At 40.7% G+C, this 21,290-nt stretch overlaps 1 protein-coding gene across 10 annotated transcripts in view; it reads right to left on the reverse strand.

Moving 5' to 3' along the window:
• Positions 1-20,102, reverse strand: part of GIGYF2 (GRB10 interacting GYF protein 2) — a 138,357-nt gene extending 118,255 nt beyond the window's left edge. For 8 of the 10 annotated variants that reach the window (XR_003211678.2, XM_073877127.1, XM_025889420.2 and 5 more), the window contains exons 1-2: positions 19,975-20,102; positions 14,203-14,268 (exon numbers count right to left, since the gene is read on the reverse strand). The gene's annotated coding sequence lies outside the window, so the exon portion shown is untranslated. Of the gene's footprint in view, positions 1-14,202; positions 14,269-16,063; positions 16,134-18,554; positions 18,715-19,974 lie in introns of those variants that run through there. The other 2 variants (XM_073877099.1, XM_073877102.1) reach the window with 2 other exon arrangements.
• Positions 20,103-21,290: the final 1,188 nt, after the last annotated feature.

Raw genomic sequence — 21,290 nt, forward strand, 5'->3', positions numbered from 1 at the left:
GGTCCTAGCATCTCTGAAATATAGAAGCACCCAAACCTTTGAGGAAGGAGTCGGAAAAGGACATAAAGTGGACATAATGGCATAAAGTGCTCCTGACAGAATGCATGCAAAATATTCTTTAGTTCAGAGACCACCCTATTAGCATATCTTTCTCATGCCAAAACCAACTATGACAGAACAGAAGGTAAGGTTCTCACCTCCCTCCTCTGACCTTTTCTCTCCTTTGGCTACTCCATTTCTGGGATAAGGACCTCAGACATAGGTCTACCCTCAAATTTCTGAGAGTTGACTTAAAAACAGCTGACAAAATATTCCCAAATAACCACTCTTTCAGACCTGTCCATTATTCAAAATTCTTTATAAGAGAATTCAACTAATATATTCCCTCTGTGATTAACACCAGGAAATTGGTCTTCTTTGATAAACTGCATCCTGTACTTAACCATGAATGTGATATAACCTGGACTTTCTGTCAACATCTTAACAATTCTGGGTTACATTAGCCCCTACTAGCAATTATTTTATCTCTAATTACTAGTATAATTATTTTCCTTTTCCTCTGTGTATTTTTCTAGTTTTCCTGGGTTCCTCAGCTCCCCTTTGGGACCTCATCTATCACTGTGTGCATGTGAGTGCATGTTTAAGAGAGGAGAGAGAAGAAATTAATCCAGCTCTTTATTGTTGGGTTTGCAACAAAGAAAAGGGAGACCTTGGCCTCTCAGCTCTTAAGTCTACCATTTTCTCACAACCTGGCAGTGTCAAGAAGCCAGACAACTTCTGGGCACACACAATCACTATTAACATGAAGGAGCTGCAGATATATGTAGTTTAAGTCCTAACTGGAGAAACACAGCAAGGAGAAGCCAAAGCGGAATCAGAATCCAGCACAGCAGCTAACAGTTCGACCCTGAAAGTGTTCCCTGATACCGCTTCTAGAACTCATGACAAACTGATTAACTACCACTACCAACAATTCAAAACATGTACTCCCTTAAAACCTCCTGAATCTTTCTTATAAAACTTGTCCACTCCTGCAAATCTCCATCTCCTGGATATGTAAAACTTAGCCCCCAAAAAACTATGGCAAATCTGGGATGAAGTCCAGGCAGTACTATGCATAGTCTGACAAAGACTACCAGAATGAACACCTAGGAACATGAATCTGCCCCCACACTTCCTTACCTCCATTTTCCCAAGGACAGAAAAAAGAGCTACCCTTCTAGCACTCCTCACATACACAGTCCCAAATAAATGAAGAGTTCTGTCCCCATTCCAGCAGCAAACTATTTTTACCTTAGCCAAATCTGGATTAAGATAACACAATATTAATAACTCCATTAGTGCAAATTAGTTCAACCACTTCAGAAAATAGTTTGGCAATATCTATCAAATCTAAATGTATATCTACCCCATGATCCCATAATCCACTGCTAGATAAATATTCAAGGGAAATTTTTACCAAACGACAAAGATAGGATAGTCATAGTAGCTTTATTCATAATTACCAAAAACATTGGCTACTATGTTCATCACTGCAAATGATCATCAACAGAAGAATGAATAAACAAACTGTAGTGGAGCTTCAAGGAATAGGTGGTATGCCAGAGAGGGCACTGAAGCTCTGTACCCATTCCCACATACCTTGCCCTATGCAACGCTTCCATCTGGCTGTTACTAAGTTAGGTAACATTATTAATACTGAAAGAAATGGACACCACATGCCTCCTGATGTGATGCATTGAGAAGAATACAGCAGTATTTGTTACATTCCTGACAATAATGCAGAAACTGAAGATCATCTTGAAAAAACATCAGATATACCCGAACTGATAGACACAAAATCAATCAACCATACTCTCCAAAAATATCAATGTTATAAGAGTCAAAAAAACAAACAAAAACTGAAGAATCATCCCAGATTAAGGGAGACTTAGATATAAAGACCAGGTGCCTGTACAATTCTTAATTTCATCTTGAACCAACAAAAATTACACTGTAAGAAACATTAAAGAGACAACTGTAATAATTTGAATAGGAGTTATGGGTTAGGTAACAGTATTGTATCAATGTTAATTATGACTCTGAAATTTTTACTGTGATTATGTAGGAAAATGTTCTTATTCCTAGAAAATAACACTGAAGGAGCACCTGGGTGGCTCAGTTGGTTAAGTGTCTACCTTCGGCTCAGGTGGCAATCACAGGGTCCCGGGATCAAGCACCATGTCGGGCTCCCTGCTCAGTGGGGAGTCTGCTTCTCTCACTCCCTCTACCCCTCCCCACCACTTGGGTGTGCACCTGCACACGGGCTCTCTCTCTCTCAAATAAATAAATAAAATCTTAAAAAGAAACACAGAAAATAACATCGAAGGGGTGCCTGGCTGGCTCAGTTGGTAGAGCATGGAACTCTTGATGTCAGGATCATGAATTCAAGCCCAACACTGGGCATAGAGCTTACTTAAAAAATTGTAATAGGGGCGCCTGGGTGGCTCAGTCAGTTAAGCATCTGACTCTTGATTTCAGCTCAGGTCACAATCTCAGGGTCGTGGGATCAAGTACCATATCAGGCTCCCTCTCTCTCCCCCTCTCCAACCCTCCCCCCCAAAAAAATAATTAAAAAAAAAAAAAAACCAACACCACTGAAATCTTTTTTTTTTTTTTAAAGATTTTATTTATTTGACAGAGAGAGACACAGCGAGAGAGGGAACACAAGCAGAGGGAGTGTGAGAGGGAGAGGCAGGCTCCCCACTGAGCAGGGAGCCCAATGCGGGGCTCGATCCCAGGACTCTGGGATCATGACCTGAGCCGAAGGCAGACGCTTAACGACTGAGCCACCCAGGCGCCCCATCCACTGAAATGTTTTAAGGGAAAAGAAGCATGAGGTCTATATCATACTCTCAAATGAAAAAGAAAAAACTTATATAAAATGTTATATATTATAAATTATGTTAAGAATTACATACATACATATATGCACATACAGAGAAAGAAATAAATGATAAAGTAAATATAGAAAATGGTAAAAACCATTGACTGAACTACATGAAGAGTACACAAAAAAATCTTCATAATTTTTGGCAACTTTTCTGTAAACTTCAAATTATTTCAAAATAAAAAGTTAAACTGTTCATAAAACAAAAACTCAGCAATAAAAAAAAAGAACTACTGATAACAATATTGCATGCATCTCCGCAGACATCACATTCGGCAAAAGAAGCCAGCTACCAAAGAACATAGATCGTGTGATTCCTTTGATACCATGTTCGATAGATAAAGTAATCAAAGGTGACACATGTCAAAAATACGCTCATCAGGGAAGTAGAACTAGTACTAAGAAGGAGAAGAAGGAACCTTCTGGAGTGCTGGAGATGTTCACTAATCTTGATCTAATTGGTGATTACAGAAGTATATACATATGTAAAACTTTTCCAAGTACATACTTCAGATCTGTGCACCTATTTACTATATTTTATACCTCAATTTAAAAAAAAGGTCAAAATTAGGGGCACCCGGCTGGCTCACTCAGTAGAGCATGCAATTTTTTTTTTTTTAAGTAGGCTCCATACCCACCATGGAACCCAACATGGGGCTTGAACTCACAACCCTGAGATTAAACCCAAGGCAAAATCAAGAGTCGACTGCCCAACCAACTGACCCACCTAGGTGGCCCTATTTTTTTTTTTTTTTTTTTTTAAGTAGGCTCCATGCCCAGCACAGACCCCGACACAGGGCCCGAATTGACAGCCCTGCGATCAAGATCTGAGCCAATATCAGGAGTCAGACACTTAACCAACTCAGCTACCAAGGTGCCTGGATCATGCAACTGTTGATCTCGGGGTCATAAATTCGAGTCCTATAATGGGGGTAGAGATTACTTTAAAAATTAATAAATAAGGATGCCTGGGTGGCTCAGATGGTTAAGCGTCTGCCTTCGGCTCAGGTCATGATCCCAGAGTCCTGGGATCGAGTCCCGCATTGGGCTCCCTGCTCCTTGGGAGCCTGCTTTCCCTCTGCCTCTCTCTCTCTCTCTCTCTCTCTGTCTCTCATGAATAAATAAAATCTTTAAAAAAAGTTAATAAATAAAATAAAATGAAGCAAGATTCAGTACTAGGCTAAAATATGTAGGTCTCAAAATGCATTTTTTTTTCAAACTTCAAAAAAAGCTAAGTAAAACAATGAAAAGGAACCATGAAGGAGAACCACATACACCACATCACTCATCTTTATAAAGACAGGAAGCAATCTTATAAAAGCAGCACATTCACTCAACAGAATACAAGTACAATGAGGTACGCACACAAGAGTATAATTCCGCATGTCATTAAAACACAAAGATAGAAATGAAGAAATATTAGTGAGGTGAGATTAATGATTTTATCCCTATTTTCATAACTTGCAACAATATTCTTCGATTACTTTTATGACAAAGCAGATCTTAATTCTCACAAAAAGTATTTGCCTGGTTTGTATGAAATACTTTTACAACCCCAACATAAATGTCAGAGAAGTTAATAGCAGGGCACCTGGGTGGCTCAGTTGTTAAGCGTCTGCCTTCAGCTCAGGTCATGCATGATCCCAGGCCCCTGGGATGGAGCCCTCCTCTCTCCCTCTCCCTCTGTGTCCTCCCCGCTGTTCGTGCTCATGCATGCACGCTCTCTCTCTCAAATAAATAAAATCTAAAAAAAAAGAAAACTTTAAAAAAAAAGCGTTTTAAGATTTTATTTATTTGGGGGGGCGGAGAGAGGGAGAAGCAGGCTCCCCGCTGAGCAGAAAGCCCAACAAGGGGCTCAACCCCAGGACCCTGGGATCATGACCTGAGCCGAGGGCAGATGCTTAAATGACTGAGCCACTTAGGCACCCCAAAAGTTATATTTTTTTGAACATTAACTCAGTTTAAAAATCTATTTTAAGGGGGTCCCTGACTAGCTCAGTCAGTGAAGTATGCAACTCTTGATCTCAGGGCTGTGAATTCAAGCCTCACACTGGGTGTTGAGACTAAAAAAAAAACTTAAAAAAAATTTTTAAGGTACAAAAATAAAAGGAAACTCTTCTCCCAACTATTACAGCAGGAAACACTATTTCCTTTTGCACCAATCTGATCTTCATTTTTTAAACATGCAAACTTTTTTTTTTAAGGTGGGCTCCATGCCCAATATGGGTTTGAACTCATAAACCTGAGATCAAGAGTCAAATGCTCTACTGACTGAGCCAGCCAGGTGCCCTAACGTAAACATTTTTTTTTTTTAGGATTTTATTTATTTATTTGAGAAAGAGCAAGACAGCACAAGCAGGCGGAGAGGGAGAGGGACAAGCAGACTCCTAAATGAGCACAGACCCAACGCCTGGCCTGATGCCAGGCCCCCAAGATCATGACCTGAGCTGAGGTCAAATGCTTAACTGAGCCACCCAGGTGCCCCAACATGCAAACATTTTTGAATAATTTTGAAAATATGATCTGTTAAACATTTACTGATGGCAAAACTTCATGAAGCAAAACTAGACTTCAATTATTCATTTTATTACTATACAGTTAACGCTAGGAAAGGAACAAAGAATTTTTTCCCCAGAAAAATCATCAAAACTCAAAATAATTATCTATATCTATCTGGACCATACATTATATATGAAACCTTGCAAAATACTATTTATTTCTCGTAATTACCCTTTTTATGGCACATCTTCAAAAAAAATTATAGATGCTCTGCTGGCTTTTCTCCTCACCATAAAAGAAATTTAAATTCCTAATTTACAGTGTTCTGATAATCACTGCAATCCAGCACAATTTGAATCACTACCCATGCCATGAAACTAAGGTCAGCTTTACTCCTAACAGCCCCAGAGCAAAAACAACCCAAATGTTTATCCACAGATGAATGGATAAACAAATACTGTACAGTCATACCCAATATTCTCAGCAATAAAAAACTAATTACTGATACATGCAACAACATGAATGAATCAGACATTATGCTGAGCAAAAGAAGCCAGACCCAAAAAGAATACATTCTGAATAATTCCATTTATGTAAAATCCTAGAAGAAGCAAAATTAATCTACAGTCACAGAAAATAGATTCAGTAGTTAGGAAGGGAAAATGACTGCAAAAAGTAGAAGGAAACTTCTACGGGTGATGAAAATGTTACATATCATAATTGTGGTGACGGTTATACAGGTATATACATTTATCAAAACTCATCAAAATGTACATTTAATATGAGTGCACTTAAGGGCGCCTGGGTGGCTCAGGTCATGATCCTGGAGTCCCGGGATCGAGTCCCACATCGGCCTCCCTGCTCAGCGGGGAGTCTGCTTCTACCTCTGACCCTCCCCCCTCTCATGCTCTCTATCTCATTCTCTCTCTCAAATAAATAAATAAAATATTAAAAAAAAATATGAGTGCACTTAAAATAAAGGCATTTTATTCTATGTAAATTATACTTCAAAAAAAGGTGGGTTTAAAAAGACTAAGCTTACTAAAAATAGACTGCCTCCCTCAGAGAGTAATGCATTCCAAGACTAACATTTTATATTTCTTTTATGTTAAATCATCTTTCTTTAAATTGATTAAAATAGGGGCGGTGCCTGGGTGGTTCAGTCGTTAAGCATCTGCCTTTGGCTCAGGTCATGATCCCAGGGTCCTGGGATCAAGCCCCGTGTCAGGCTCCCTGCTCAGAGGGAAGCCTGCTTCTCCCTCTCCTTCTCCTCCTGCTCGTGTTCCCTCTCTCGTTGTGTCTTTCTCTGTCAAATAAATAAATAAAATCTTTAAAAATAAAAAAAGGGGCACCTGGGTGGCTCAGTTGTTAAGCGTCTGCCTTCAGCTCAGGTCATGATCAAAGGGTCCTGGGATCGAGCCCCGCGTCGGGCTCCCTGCTTGGTGGGAAGCCTGATTCTCCCTTTCCCACTCCCCCTGCTTGTGTTCCTGCTCTCCCTCTCTCTCTCTCTCTCTCTCTCAAATAAATAAAATCTTTAAAAAAAATAAAAATAAACAAATAAATAAATAAATTGATTAAAATAAATGTTAGGGGCACCTGGCTGGCTCAGTCAGTGGAGCATGCAACTCTTGATTCTGGGGTTGTGAGTTCAAGCCCCACACTGGGTGTAGAGATTAATTACAAACAAAATCTTTAAAAAAATTAAAGTCTTGGATAAAATTTAAAACTGAGGAACACTGTCTAGAACTGTGCTATCTTATACAGCACCCTTTAGCCACATGTGGCTATATGAAGTAAAATTAAATAAAATTTAATTCAGGTCCTCAAGGGAGAGGAAAGAATGACTTTACAGTGGACAAACCTGACAAGGAACCGAAGTCAACCATATATCAAGGTAACATTAACAGTGATAAAATCTCACTGATAGTATGTGCCCTGGCACTTTACCTCTGTGGTCTTCTTCCCCAAAACCCTTAACCCCACTCTAATTATGAGAAAAACATCTAAATTCCAACAGAGGCATTCTACAAACACACTTGACCAGCAAAGCCTCAAAACTGTCAAGACTATAAAAAACGGAAGTATGAGAAATCACAGCCAAGAGGACCCTATGGATCCATGACTAAATGTAATGCAGTATCCTAAATGGATCCTGCAACAGAAAAACACACTAAGTAAAACTAAGGAAATCTGAATAAACTATGGACTTTAGCTAATAATGATATAGCAGTACAGATTCATTAACTGTAACAAATATACCACAGTAATATGAGATGTTAGTAATAGAGGAAACTGGGTGTGATATACTTGGGAGATATCTGTACTACTCAGTTTCTTTGTAAATCTAAACTGTTCTTAAAAATAAAGACTATGGGGGCGCCTGGGTGGCTCAGTTGTTAAGCGTCTGCCTTCGGCTCAGGTCATGATCCCAGGGTCCTGGGATCGAGCCCCACATCGGGCTCCTTGCTCAGCAGGAAGCTTGCTTCTCCCTCTCCCACTCCCTATGCTTGTGTTCCCTCTCTTGCTGTGTCTCTGTCAAATAAATAAAAAATCTTTAAAAAAATAAATAATAAATAAATAAAGACTATGGGACACCTGGGTGGCTAAGTCAGTGAAGCGTCTGTCTTCAGCTCAGGGCATGATCCCAGAGTCCTGGGATCGAGTCCCACATTGAGCTCCCTGCTCCCTCTACCTGCTACTCCCCGTTTGTACGTGCGCGCACTCTCTCTGACAAATAAATAAAATAAAATCTTAAAAAGATAAAAAACTAAAAATAAAGACTACTAGGGCACCTGGGTGGCTTAGTTGGTTGAGCGTCCTAATCTTGGATTCAGCTCAGGTGGTGATCTTGGTGTTGTGGGATCGAGCTCTGGGTTGGGTGGAGCCCTCCCCAGGGTGGAGCCTGCTTGGGATTCTCTCCTCCCTCTGCCCTTCCTCACACTCTCTCCCTCTCTTAAAAAAAAAAAAAATAATTCTTTTTTAAGATTTTGTCAGAAAAGAGAGAGAGGGGTGGGAGACAAGCAAGGGGGAAGGGCACAGGGAGAGGGAGAAGGAGAAGCAGGCTCCCTGCTGAGCAGGGAGCCCGATGAGGGACTGGATCCCAGGACCCTGGGATCATGACCTGAGCCGAAGGCAAATGCTTAACCAACTGAGCTACCCAAGCATCCCTAAATACTTAAAAAATAAAGACTACTATTAAAAAAAAAGACTACTGTAAAAATAAGGGAATTTGAGTTGTATTAACTTGAAGTTTTTTGGACTTAAATGCAATTCGTTCCTCAATCACAGTAACCACATTTCAGGTGCTCAACAGTCATAAGCAGCTAATGGCTACAAGTATTTGATGGTACAGATTTATAGAACATTGCCATCATAGCAGAAAGTTGTTAGCGCTGACGTAGAAGACTGATTTTACAGGACTATTAGAGACTATTTTATAACTAATCACAACTTACGAACAAATACATATCTATCCAAGCACTAAAAACCCTCACTGAAATCTAAAAAAACTCAATGTTTATTCCAGTTTCTATTTCAAACCATTACTTATTTTTTTAATGCTTTTAAAAAACAGGGCGCCTGGGTGGCTCAGTTGGTTAAGCGACTGCTTTCGGCTCAGGTCATGATCCCGGAGTCCTGGGATCAAGTCCTACATCGACCTCCCAGCTCAGCGGGGAGTCTGCTTCTCCCTCTGACCCTCTCCCCTCTCATGCTGTTTCTTTCTCTCTCTCTCTCAAATAAATAAAATCTTTAAAAAAATAATTAAAATAAAGAACAAAAACAAAACACCTATGTATCATACGTAAATAGAACATTGAAAACTGTTCCACTCCCCAGAAGAGCAATTCAAAGTAATGTCTTCTGAAACTCTTTCAAGGTATCCATGATGTCAAAACTACTACTATAACAATACTAAGATATTATTTGTACTTTTCAGTGTTGGCACTGCACTGATCATGCAAAGCAGTGAAAGAGTAACTGACAAAAAGACCTGGGTATTTAGCAGACATTTTTTCAAAAATGAATGAATTGACACTGTCACTTGTTCAAAAACAAAACACAAAACAAAAGCAATTGTCAGTACTTGTTGCCAAAAATAAAATCTGAGCTTTCAAGCAAAATTAGAATTTTGGAAAACTATAGGATGCCTGGGTGGCTCAGTCATTAAGCGTCTGCCTTCAGCTCAGGTCATGATCCCAAGGTCCTGGGATCGAGCCCAGCATCGGGCTCCCTGCTCAGCAGGGAGCCTGCTTCTCCCTCTCCCACTCCCCCTGCTTGTGTTCCTGCTCTCGCTGTGTCTCTCATTGTCAAATAAAATCTTTAAAAAAAAAAAAAAAAAAGAATTTTGGAAAACTCTTCACCATCATGGGTTTGATCGGTTTTCCAGTACTTAAGACTTTCCCAATAATTAAAGGCTTTCCTGATGGGTAATGATTTATATGAATGCAATTTTTTGATACTGTGTTATATAAAATATTCATTTAAGGTGGGAGATAGACCAATGGATTTTAATGTAACAAAATATAAAAAGGTGCATTGATATAATTCAAATTTCACATTACAACTAACCTTTAAAAACTATTTGTCAAATTTTGGTGTACAAGAATAACTGCAATTATTTGGAAAAGATCTTAAAATATTCCTCCCTTTTCCAACTACATAAATATCTCTGTCAGGATGAATGTCCTTCCCATACTTAACTAAAGTAATAAACAGCAACTGATTGAATGCAGAAGCAGATATGAGAATTCAGCTGCCTTCCATAAAGTAAGACATAAAAGCAATTTGCGAAACGGTAAAACAACGCCACTCTTTTCACCAAATTTAAAAATATTTTAGAAAATGGTGTTTTTCATTAAAAATATGTTTATGTTGGGGCGCCTGGGTGGCTCAGTCGTTAAGCGTCTGCCTTCGGCTCAGGTCATGATCCCAGAGTCCTGGGATCGAGCCCCGCATCAGGCTCCCTGCTCCACAGGCAAGCCTGCTTCTCCCTCTCCCACTCCCTCTGCTTGTGTTCCCTCTCTCGCTGTGTCTCTCTCTGTCAAATAAATAAATAAAATCTTTTAAAAATATATATATATTTATGTTAACATGTAATGAGATTACCATTATTTTTAAATGAAGAAATCGTTTTAAATTTTTCAATAATACAAACACGTGGAACTAAAATCAAAAGCTCTTTGGGGTCCTCAACTTTTAAAAGGAGAAAGGAGTCCTAAGATCAAAAAGTTGAGAATGTCTATCTCAGAGAAAAAGAAAAAAATGACAAACAAAAGAAATATATAAATTAACTTAGAATAAACATACATACCCTGAAAAGCATTATCAAGAGGCATAAAATATCACTGACAAGAACACCAAGATCCAAAATGCGACACTTACTTAAAAAGTATCTAGGTCTTAAAAATGTATCTTTTCCAAGGACAGAGAGACTTTTCACATTTTGAAATTTACTTATATGATTTTTTGATTGACTCTGTCACTAGGTTATAAGCCCCATGAAGATAGGTCCTTGTGTTTTTTGCTCACCACTCTGGCTAGCCCAGGACTCATCACAAAGCAGCTATTTAAATATTGGTTGGTTTGAGAACAAAACAAAAAAAACTTACAAAGAAAACTCACTGATGTCTCTATTCAGATTATAAGGATGAAATTTTATAATTAAAATGTACCTATTTACATAGCAATAACAATAAAAGCTACCATCTATTGAGAGCCCATTTACTGGGTGCCAGGCATTACACAGGGCATTTTAGATTTTTAATTCCCACAACCACTATGGAATATACTTTACAGGTAAAGGAAATAAGACTACAAGAGGTTAACTTATTTATCTAAAGTTACAAGTATTAATTAACAGAAAATTAAACCTACATTTCACTGCCTTTTTTTTTTTTAAGATTTTATTTATTTGACAGAAAGAGACCGCGAGAGAGGGAACACAGCAGGGGGAGTGGGAGAGGGAGAAGCTGGCTTCCCACTAAACAGGGAGCCCGACACAGGGCTCGATCCCAGGACCCTGGGATCATGACCTGAGCGGAAGGCAGACGCTTAACCGACTGAGCCACCCAGGCGTCCCCATTTCACTGCCTTAAAAAGCCACAAACTTATCACTACATAATGATACAGTGCTCAATACTGCTTGATTACCTTTTTTTCTCCACTTCCTTGCAATTTTCAGAGGAATTCATTTCGTGGAAGTCACTTTTTCTCCTTTTCCCAATCTCCCACTCTGTTCCACTATCCTTCAACTGTATCTACCCCTCTGCATCACTAAATTAAGCAATATAGTAAGCCCTCTGGGTAGGGAAGAGAATAGATTCTCCCAACACACTATCAGACACTTCATTAACAATAGTGGAGGGACACCTGGGTGGCTCAGTGGTTAAGTGTCCGCTTTCAAGTCATGATCCCACCAGTCTTGGGATTGAGTCCCGCATCAGGCTTCCTGCTCAGCAGGGAGCCAGCTTCCCTTCTGCCTGCCACTCCCCCTGCTTGTGCGGGCTCTCTCCTCTCTCTGCCACATAAATAAATAAAATCTTAAAAACAAAAAAAACGGAGAAATAGTTTAAAAAGACTAAAGAAGAGTGTCAGGTTGCAAAAGATAAACTAAGGCTCTCTGACCCACTGATCTTACAGGATGGTTTCATATGCAGTCCCTCAATTAACCATGGTGTGGGCGATATCACCTCAGTCCTCAAGGAGCTAACCATGAGAGCCCCTGCATATGACCATGCCTTCAAGGCCTGAGCCATGATTTACCAATAAGAAGGTACCGGGACAGTACCTCTGCCAATTCTTATCAGTAACTGCAACCAAAACACCAATACGGAAGAGACCAGAGTTCCCAAGACTTCCTCCAGGCCCAGGAAAACTTGAAAAGGAGCTTTGTTCTCAAAGAACATATTGGCCACAATATCACTGTAAGAAGAAAAGCTGTAACTGTCATTCTCCCCACAGCTTCTGACCAATATGTAAACATTTCTAGTTTTCTCCCTTTTGGTTAAAGAACAAAATTAGCAACCAGTAACCTATTCTAGGAAAAATTACAATGCCATAAACATTACCATGTCATTGATAATCTCATCACAAGCCAATGTTTTCCTGAGAGGGATCCCCAAAGCCTGTGGAAGTTTTATATAGATTATGTGGAAATCTTTTTAAACCTCACAAAGCCTTAACTCAATAAGCCTGAATATACCTTACCTCAAAATCCAGATTAAAGAAAACATACATAAAGAGAAGGCTATTCTACCTTAAAAATGAATTCAGCTGCAATCTGCTGAAGAAACCCTGGCTAAAAAAAAATATAGGAACTCTCATCTGTGGCCTGTCACTGGATACATCACTCTACAATACATAACTTTTATTAGTAATCCCTAGGCTTTGCATCAAAAATCTCAATATACTAATATACCAACAAGATTTAAGTCATAAAAAAATGAACTAATTAGATGTCACCAAGTATATACAGGCTATAAACAAAAATAAACAGGGCTTCAAAACGCTCCATTAAAAAAAAAAAAAGCTTGCTTCAGTACTACCTAATAATTCTAAAATACAAAAACATTTCAATACAAAAGTTTATACTCTATCTCACTGATTCTTTCTCAACAGTGAAAAATCCCTGCTACCATTCAAATAATGTGAGTATATGTTCACATATAGCAAGTCCCACCCTTCAAATTCTCCATGGCTTCCTAATACTCAAGGGTGCTTAATACTATAAAAAGTACCCAGAAATTGAAATTTATAAAAGCAGTCAATGAAAAATAAATAATCAATGAATTTTTCCACAAACCAAGCCTCTCACTTGCTTATGTTCATTTGCTAAACCTTTTTCACAAACACTCCTCTGAATCTCCCTAAATCAAGAACTTTTGTTAAAACATTGCACTAGGAAGTTCAAACAAGGATGCTCTATGAGACCTACTGGGCCTCACTGACCAAAAAATATGCATATATTTTAACTCTTCAGGACGTATAAACTGAAACTGCCAACCTATCTACAGGGAATTTTTCTAGGAAAGGAAAAACATCCAGAAGGTTCTGTGGGTTTCTGCCTAGAAGAGCCAACACTACACATTCTCTGCAACCTGCATCCACTCTTGGAAGTGGGATCTTTCAATTATGTTTGTACTTCTAGACTCCAACCCTATGGCCGTACTAACTAGACCAATGACAGAGATTTGGACAAACTTCAACCAATCAAATTTTCCCTCCGAAGAATTTGAAACATGGACAATGAGTTAGTAACCAGTTGGCTAGTGGCACTAGAGCTTGAGTTCATATGTGGCTCCAGGAATAAAGTGGTGATTTTCTTCCCATGTGTTAAAGCAGAAAAACGACAGCTTATGAAGACAATTAAAGCACGCTAAAAAGAGACAAGAGAGGACACTGACTAGCCAGCAGGGAGGTAAGTGCTATCTGGACTGTCTTGGCTCTTCGATGTTTCCCAGTTTCTGGTTCACGTCCTTCATGAACACCAACAGCCCTTGGGTTCTTTAAGATACCTCCTTACTCCTGCCCCCAAAGCGTTCCTCTTCCTGTTTCACGCCATCAGAAAATCATTACAACAGTTTAAGACACAAATTCCATACCAGGATCAATGCAGAAAGGGCATGATTATTCTTATGGTTCATAAGAAATCTGAGCAGTACCCGAAAAGTTATCTATAACCTCAGGAAAAAAACAGGACAAAAACCCCTGAAACCTTAAATGCAAAAATTATGTTTGCATAAGCCCTCAGCTCTGTGCTTCCCTTCAACACTCACCTGTTCAAAAGTTCTGCTGGTTCACAGCAGGAGGTGTGAGCAGACTTTGTTCAGGTCCTTTTAACACTGTAAATAACAAAAGTATTAAAATAATTGACCCAATAATCAATCTCTTAGGAAACTTTAAAAATATAATTTCTTATCATGAATAGTTTTAACAGGAAATGGTTCCAAACCTGGTTAAAATATTAGAATCACGTTGTGTGCTTATAAACCAACTTCCACTTTCCTAACATTTAGAGTCACTCTCAGTAGCTCTGGAGTGCAACTAAAAAATACATGTTTTTAACAAAAGTTCTAAGTGATTCGGATGAAGCTAACAGATGAGAGTCTAGGAAATATAAGGTTTAGGAGAGTGATTACTTGGGGTTTTCATTCAAAACCACATTACGGGGATTTAGTATTAATTTTTAAGCACACCTCATAGGAAAATGACAGCCAGCAACACAGTAATACAGGATATATCCTACGCAAATTAGTGACCCCAAGAAATATAACCACTGCCAAAATGCCCAAGTAGCAAAGCTCCAGGTGTCCTTTCAGATGCAAAATCACAAACCTCTTTTAAGGATCTACTGAGACAGCATCTTAAAAATCCACCGGATGGGGCGCCTGGGTGGCTCAGGTGGTTAAGTGGCTGCCTTCGGATCAGGTCATGATCCCAGGGTCCTGGGATCGAGCCCCGCATCGGGCTCCCTGCTCAGTGAGGAGCCTGCTTCTCCCTCTGCCTGCCTCTCTGCCTACCTGGTCTCTCTCTCTCTGTCAAATAAATAAAATCTTTAAAATAAAATAAAAAATCCACAGGATGGGGATATTTCAAATGACAAGAAGGAGTGGACTGAAACACAGTAACTTCAAGTGGTTTCTCAGCTAAAATCAAATAATGCTTTGAATGCTATGAGTCAAAAAACAGTAATTACAAATTAAAGTTGATAATTTTATTAACAGCAAAAAAGCAACGTAAGCCACTTCTGCCCTGTGATTTAATTTTGCAAAAAAAGTAGCCATGTAATTATAATGTCCTAAAGGTCAATCAACTTTATGCACTTAAGTCTACTTTTATAAGGGCATGCAGAAGGAAAAGAGGGGAATACAAGGTAATAAAGTCTTCTCTGGGCCTAACTCAAGAGAACAAGCTCTAGAGTATCTCCTATTACAAGTATAAATTAAGTTAAAGTTCTTTGTAATTAATGAAACTCCAAAACGATAAAGAAAATATAGTATTGTGTACTTTAGTTACTTGAAGTAGGTAGGTATATAATAGGTTGAAAATATTTTTATAAACTTAAATTGTGGTCACTTAAGGGAATATTCTTTTGTTTTTCAAACCTCCCCCATCTTCTCCCTCAACCTCATACAAAAAATTATAAGCAATTCACGGTGCCTGGCTGGCTCAGTCAGTAGAGCACACGACTCTTGATCTTGGGGTCGTGAATTCAAGCCCCAAGTTGGGCACAGACTCTACTTAAAAAAAAAAATATATATATATATATATATATTTATATATACACACGCAACTCAACAAAGGTATCATTCTGCATTCTTGTATAATTAATTAATCTACTATATTTCTCAGTCACCTGAGAGCATAAAAAATGAAAAAATGCTATCAGGTCAAAAAATATTAGGACTCTAACTATAAGTAAGCTTGCCTATGGAGTGAAAATCTACTTATATATTTAAAAATATGTGACTTTTCAGGACATTAAAAATGAATGGAAATCCTAGAACTTTATCACCATAAAATCCTAGAGGAGGGTTAAAATGGGAAAAATAGGTTTGGGTTCAAGAGTTTTACAATGATGACCAAATAATGTTAAGGCAATTCAAACTGCTGAAGGAAAATGGACATTTAACTTGCCTCTAAGATACCCGGATTAACACCAACATAGGCTGTAGATTCAACCTAATGAGACTGGTCCCACTACAATCTATAAGAAATAGAATAAAACAAAGTACTGAAAATTTAATCAGCAGGGGATAACAGAGAACTACAAATGAAGTCAGTCTTTGAAAATGGCACAAATCAAACATCTTTTAGAATGGCAAGGGTAAAAGGGACAGGAATAATCTTTTCACCCAAAAAGTCCTCCCAGACAACAATCACTTATCAGTAGTGTCATCTTCCAGTGTGAAAGTCCACACACACACACCAAAAAAACATACGGAGTATTAAAATGCAGAGTCATGAGAACAAATGAGCTGATATGACATCAAAGACAGAATATGGAAATGTCATTTCAAAAATTCAACAAAGGAACAAGAGGGAAAAAAGCAATTCGTTAAAATACCATTTCATCCCTACCACTGCCATGTCTCCTTTTAGACAAGGAGCTCTGCTCACACCCTGAAGTTGTAATTCCTCTCTTCTCATGAGCTTCAAGCAAGCTATGACAAATTATTTTTCATATATGCAACTTGACTCACCAGCAAGAGCATTTCAAAACCAAGATACTAAATTCCTCAGGTGAATTAAAATGAAAGAAAACATTTTTGAAAGCTCAGTAATAAGCATATGGAGATAAGCTGGACGGGAATCAGGAAAAAAAAATTCCAAAGAAAAAAGCTTCTAAGTATCAAAGAATTGGAGAACTAGTCCGAAAAGTAAAAGTGGAGAAATAAAAAACTCAGCACAAAAAGTTCTATACATGTAAAATTTATAAAATACAAATTAGTGGAAGAAACCCTGAGAAATTTAAAACTAGGCTGGACAGAACAGAATTAAGAGAAATTCTTAATTCTTACTAATCAGATTAAGAACGTAAATTAAGGAACGCCTGGGTGGCTCCGTCGGTTAAGCCTCTGCCTTCGGTTCAGGTCATGATCCCAGGGTCCTGGGATCGAGCCCTGCATCAGGCTCCCTGCTCCGCGGGAAGCCTGCTTCTCCCTCTCCCACTCCCCCTGCTTGTGTTCCCTTTCTCGCTGTATCCCTGTCAAATAAAATCTTTCAAAAAAATTCTTTTAAAAAGAACAATGTAGGGCGCCTGGGTGGCTCAGTTGGTTGAGCGACTGCCTTCGGCTCAGGTCATGATCCTGGAGTCCCGGGATCAAGTCCCACATCGGGCTCCCTGCTCAGCGGGGGGTCTGCTTCTCCCTCTGACCCTCTTCCCTCTCATGCTGTCTCTCATTCTCTAATAAATAAATAAAATTAAAAAAAAAAATTTTTTTAAATAAAAATAAAAAGAACAATGTAAGTTAATATGCTGATTCAATCATTCTTTCAAGTTATATTTCTTAATGATGTGTCTAAACTTCAGAGCAAATTAATTTCCCTACATTTTCAAATATTCAGAAATATTCCAAAGATCCCCTTCTTTGAAAGCAACTCCTTTTGAGAAATCTCTTAGGCAGTTTATCACCCATCTCATTTAAAAACGTTTAAGAAACAGGGCGCCCGAGTGGCTCAGATGGTTAAGCGTCTGCCTTCGGCTCAGGTCATGATCCTGGGGTCCTGGGATCAAGTCCCGCATCGGGCTCCCTGCTTCTTGGGGAGCCTGCTTCTCTCTCTCTCTCTCTCATGAATAAATAAAATCTTAAAAAATAAAAATAAAAAATAAAAGTTTAGGAAAGATATTTCATGGCAATTTCCTGAGATACGTTATATGAGCAGCCTGAATTTTTCCAAACTGGGGTGTAGCGTGTCATATGGAGGGAAGGGGATTTGGGCATACTGGCCCAAATCTCCAGAATCTGATCTCCCTTTCTAATAGTCACAAGAGGCACGGAAAAAATTTCTAAGTCATTGAATAACCCCTCTCATCTTAGTACCAATGAGTAAGGTACACATGTTCTATTGGCCTCCCTCTCGCTTGTGCCCCTCTGGCTAAGCTACCCTCCATATTTTTCCCAGCGTATGACCTGCTCCCACTTCAGTTTTTGCCTCAGTTATCTTTGCCCTAGCTTCCCTAGCCTGGAGCATTCCTTCTCCACACACCTACAGGAATTGCTCCTTTACCGGTGTCAGGTCCTTCCTCAAACATAAGCTTCTCTATGCAGCCTTTCCAGGGCACTCTACTTAAAATTAACAGCCCCCCCCCCCAACAAATTAACCCCAAATCCCTATCATGCTATTTCCCTGTCTCATTTTTTTTTCCACGTCATTCACCACAACACTATATATTTTACCTGAGCTTTTATTTATCTGTGTAGAAATGAGCTCCACTGAGAAAGGAATTTTTGGTCTGTTTTGCTCCCAACACTCAACAGTGTAGTTGTCAAATAAATGAATGCACGAATGAATGAATAAATGGAAGTACATAGTCCCTTCCTCTTCCTCAGTCTCAAAATCTTAAAATGCCCTGTCAAGTATAGAAAAGGTGTAAAGCCCTTGCCCAATAAATCATTACCATTACCAGTGTACTCAATGGTGATGTAAAGAACTGTGTGACATTTTTCCAGATACATGCAACTTCTAAATTTTTTTCCTGGTGTCCTCTACTGATGTCAACACCTGATGTAACAGAAAAGCACATATTCCATCCAGTTTGAGCACTCCAAAATCTGGTACACTAACTGGGAAAACATAAAATCATCAATGAATGAGGGAACACATTTGTGCTCTAACCAAAATGGACAAACTCTGTAAGGCTAGAACTGCAAATATTAGATGGATGAAAGTTAATGTACAGAAAGGACTGACAAGAGGAAATTGTTTGAAATCTAAGAAGTCATTAGATTCTATAAAGGAAATACTACAGGAGAGAACATCTTCCCTGCACACAACACTGGGAATCCAAACTGCCTATAATTCAAGATATATAACACTGGATAAGAAACTGTTCACAGCTTCTGGCCCCATCCTCAGTTTCTTGTAAGTTTAACTGGAATACTTACCTTCCTTACAGAGAAACTAGGTGTGCTTAAGTGCTTTAACTTTCAGGAAAAGGAAAAAACACAAAACACAATGCTACATAAATGCAAATCAACGTTATTGCTTCCCAAACACGATCATACAAGCTGCTGCTTTCATACACCCTCCTCTGGTCGAAAACATAAATCTGATTTATGTTTCAGTCACAAAACTGAAGTATTCAAAGTGCTTCGTGGGAAACTGCTGACACGTAAAGACTAATGCCCATTTCAACCTGACGTGAATGTTCGGGTCCCAAAGCTGCCTCGGGCTTGACTTTCCCAACCTCGTCCCAGGTTCAGATCATGGCTCCACCTTGCCTAAGGCCTGGTCCAGACCCAGTCCTTTCGCGACGGAAGGAGTCTCCCCAGTGCAGATGCTCGGTCAGGAAGGCGAAGGAGCACCTCCCGGAGGCCAGGTGTGGGGAGGAAGACCGGCAGGAGCAGCTGTCTGGCCGAAGCAGCTGTTATTCCCGGCACCCCCTTGCTGGGCGGGTGGCCGGCCCGGGGAGCAGGTAGCAGCAGAAGGGAAACCCTCTGGCCCCGAGCAAATCGGCCTGACACTGCCCACCCCACCACCCTCTTCCCTTCCCCGACTCCCCCCGCGATGTCAACGGGCCCTGGAGCAGGGGGCTCCCGGGCTCGGCGACCGAGACGCGCCCGGGCCCGGCGTGCTCCCCGCCGGCGAGGAGGCTCCCTCCGGCCCCGCACCTGACCTGTCCCCTCGCCTGACGCCCGAGCCGGCCGCAGCCGCTGCCGGGGCGGCCTGTGGGTGTCCATGCGGCTGGGCCGGGTCGGGCCGGAGCGGCGAGGACGCGAGGGCGGGCGGGAGGCCCCGGCGGCTCCGTGTAGGGTGGCGGGAGACGGCGGAGTCGGGGCGCGAAGCGGAGCCGGGCAGGGGAGAGAGACGGAGTCGCTGGTTACCTGCGGTCCGGGACAGGGAGTCTCAGAACCCAAGTCAGTCCTCAGCCTCAACAACACAAGATGGCCGACACGTCGCCACGCACATCACGTGACAGCGCGCTCGTTCCGTCACGCCCCTTGCTCCGCCCCCGCCCCGCCTCACCTCCCTACCCGCTTATCCAGCCTCCCACATCCTTCCTTTCCGCTGCCCCCCACCCCTCTTCCCCGGACACGCCCCTGCCTGAGCCCCGGATGCCGGGCTAGGAGGGGGCGGGGCTGGGGCAGGGCGCAGGCGCCTGCGGGTTCCTGGGATGGGACTCCCAGCCTGCCCTTGAGTTGAGTAGAGTTGGTGTCCAGAGTTGGATCCCGGCCAGACACCCTGTGACTCACCGTCCTATGCACCCAATCCCGAGCCCGTTCGCAGTTCAAAAAGCTCTTCATCATTTACGAGCTGATTTTCAACAGCAGAACTTTTCCACAGCTTTTCACCCAGCATTTTCCTGCCCGTTTGCCATCCTAGAGAAAATGGTGAAACGACAAAAGCTGAAATTTAAAGCAGTTAAACTCTGCTTGTTAACGGTTCTGGTAGAACTGGAAAACTCATTCTAGAGTCTTGAAATGTGACAGCTGAGGACTACTCCGACCCCCTCCTGGTACCGTACCAGGGGCTATAACCCTTTTGCCTAAAAATCTCCCTTCTGGGGGTTGGCAGATAAGATACAGGACACCCAGAAATATTGGGGACATATTTCCACTGAAAAGTTACTCGTTTTTCTGAAATTCGGATTTAACTGGGCATCCTATATTTTTATCTCTATATCTGACAACTCAACCCTTCTCAGATCATCCCATTCTTCTTTGTGTATCCAACCTCTCCGTTTCTTTTAGGATCCTTCTCAACAGTTTTTTTTTTTTTAAAGTAGGCTCCGTACCCAACGTGGAGCCCAAGGAGGGGCTTGAACTCATGACCCTGAGATCAAAACCTGAGCTAAGATGGAGTCCCTCGCTTAACCGACTGAGCCACCCAGGCGCACCTCAACAGTTTTTTAAAATACTCAAAAGTTGAGCTGACTGGCTCAACAGGTAGAGCATGCAACTCGTGATCTCAGGGTTGTGAATTCAAGCTCCATATTGGATATAGAGCTTACTTTAAAAAGTAAAAAAATAAAATACTCAAGGGGGTTGGGGGGATGGGTTAGCCTGGTGATGGGTATTAAGGAGGGCAAGTTCTTTTTTTTTTTTTTTAAGATTTTATTAATTCGTTTGACAGAGAGACACAGCGAGAGAGGGAACACAAGCAAGGGGAGTGGGAGAGGGAGAAGCAGGCCTCCCGCGGA

This window comes from Callorhinus ursinus, unplaced genomic scaffold (genome assembly GCF_003265705.2).
Source record: "Callorhinus ursinus isolate GAN/ISIS: 27379988/994484 unplaced genomic scaffold, GSC_fseal_2.0 scaffold2, whole genome shotgun sequence".
Lineage (NCBI taxonomy): Eukaryota > Metazoa > Chordata > Mammalia > Carnivora > Otariidae > Callorhinus > Callorhinus ursinus.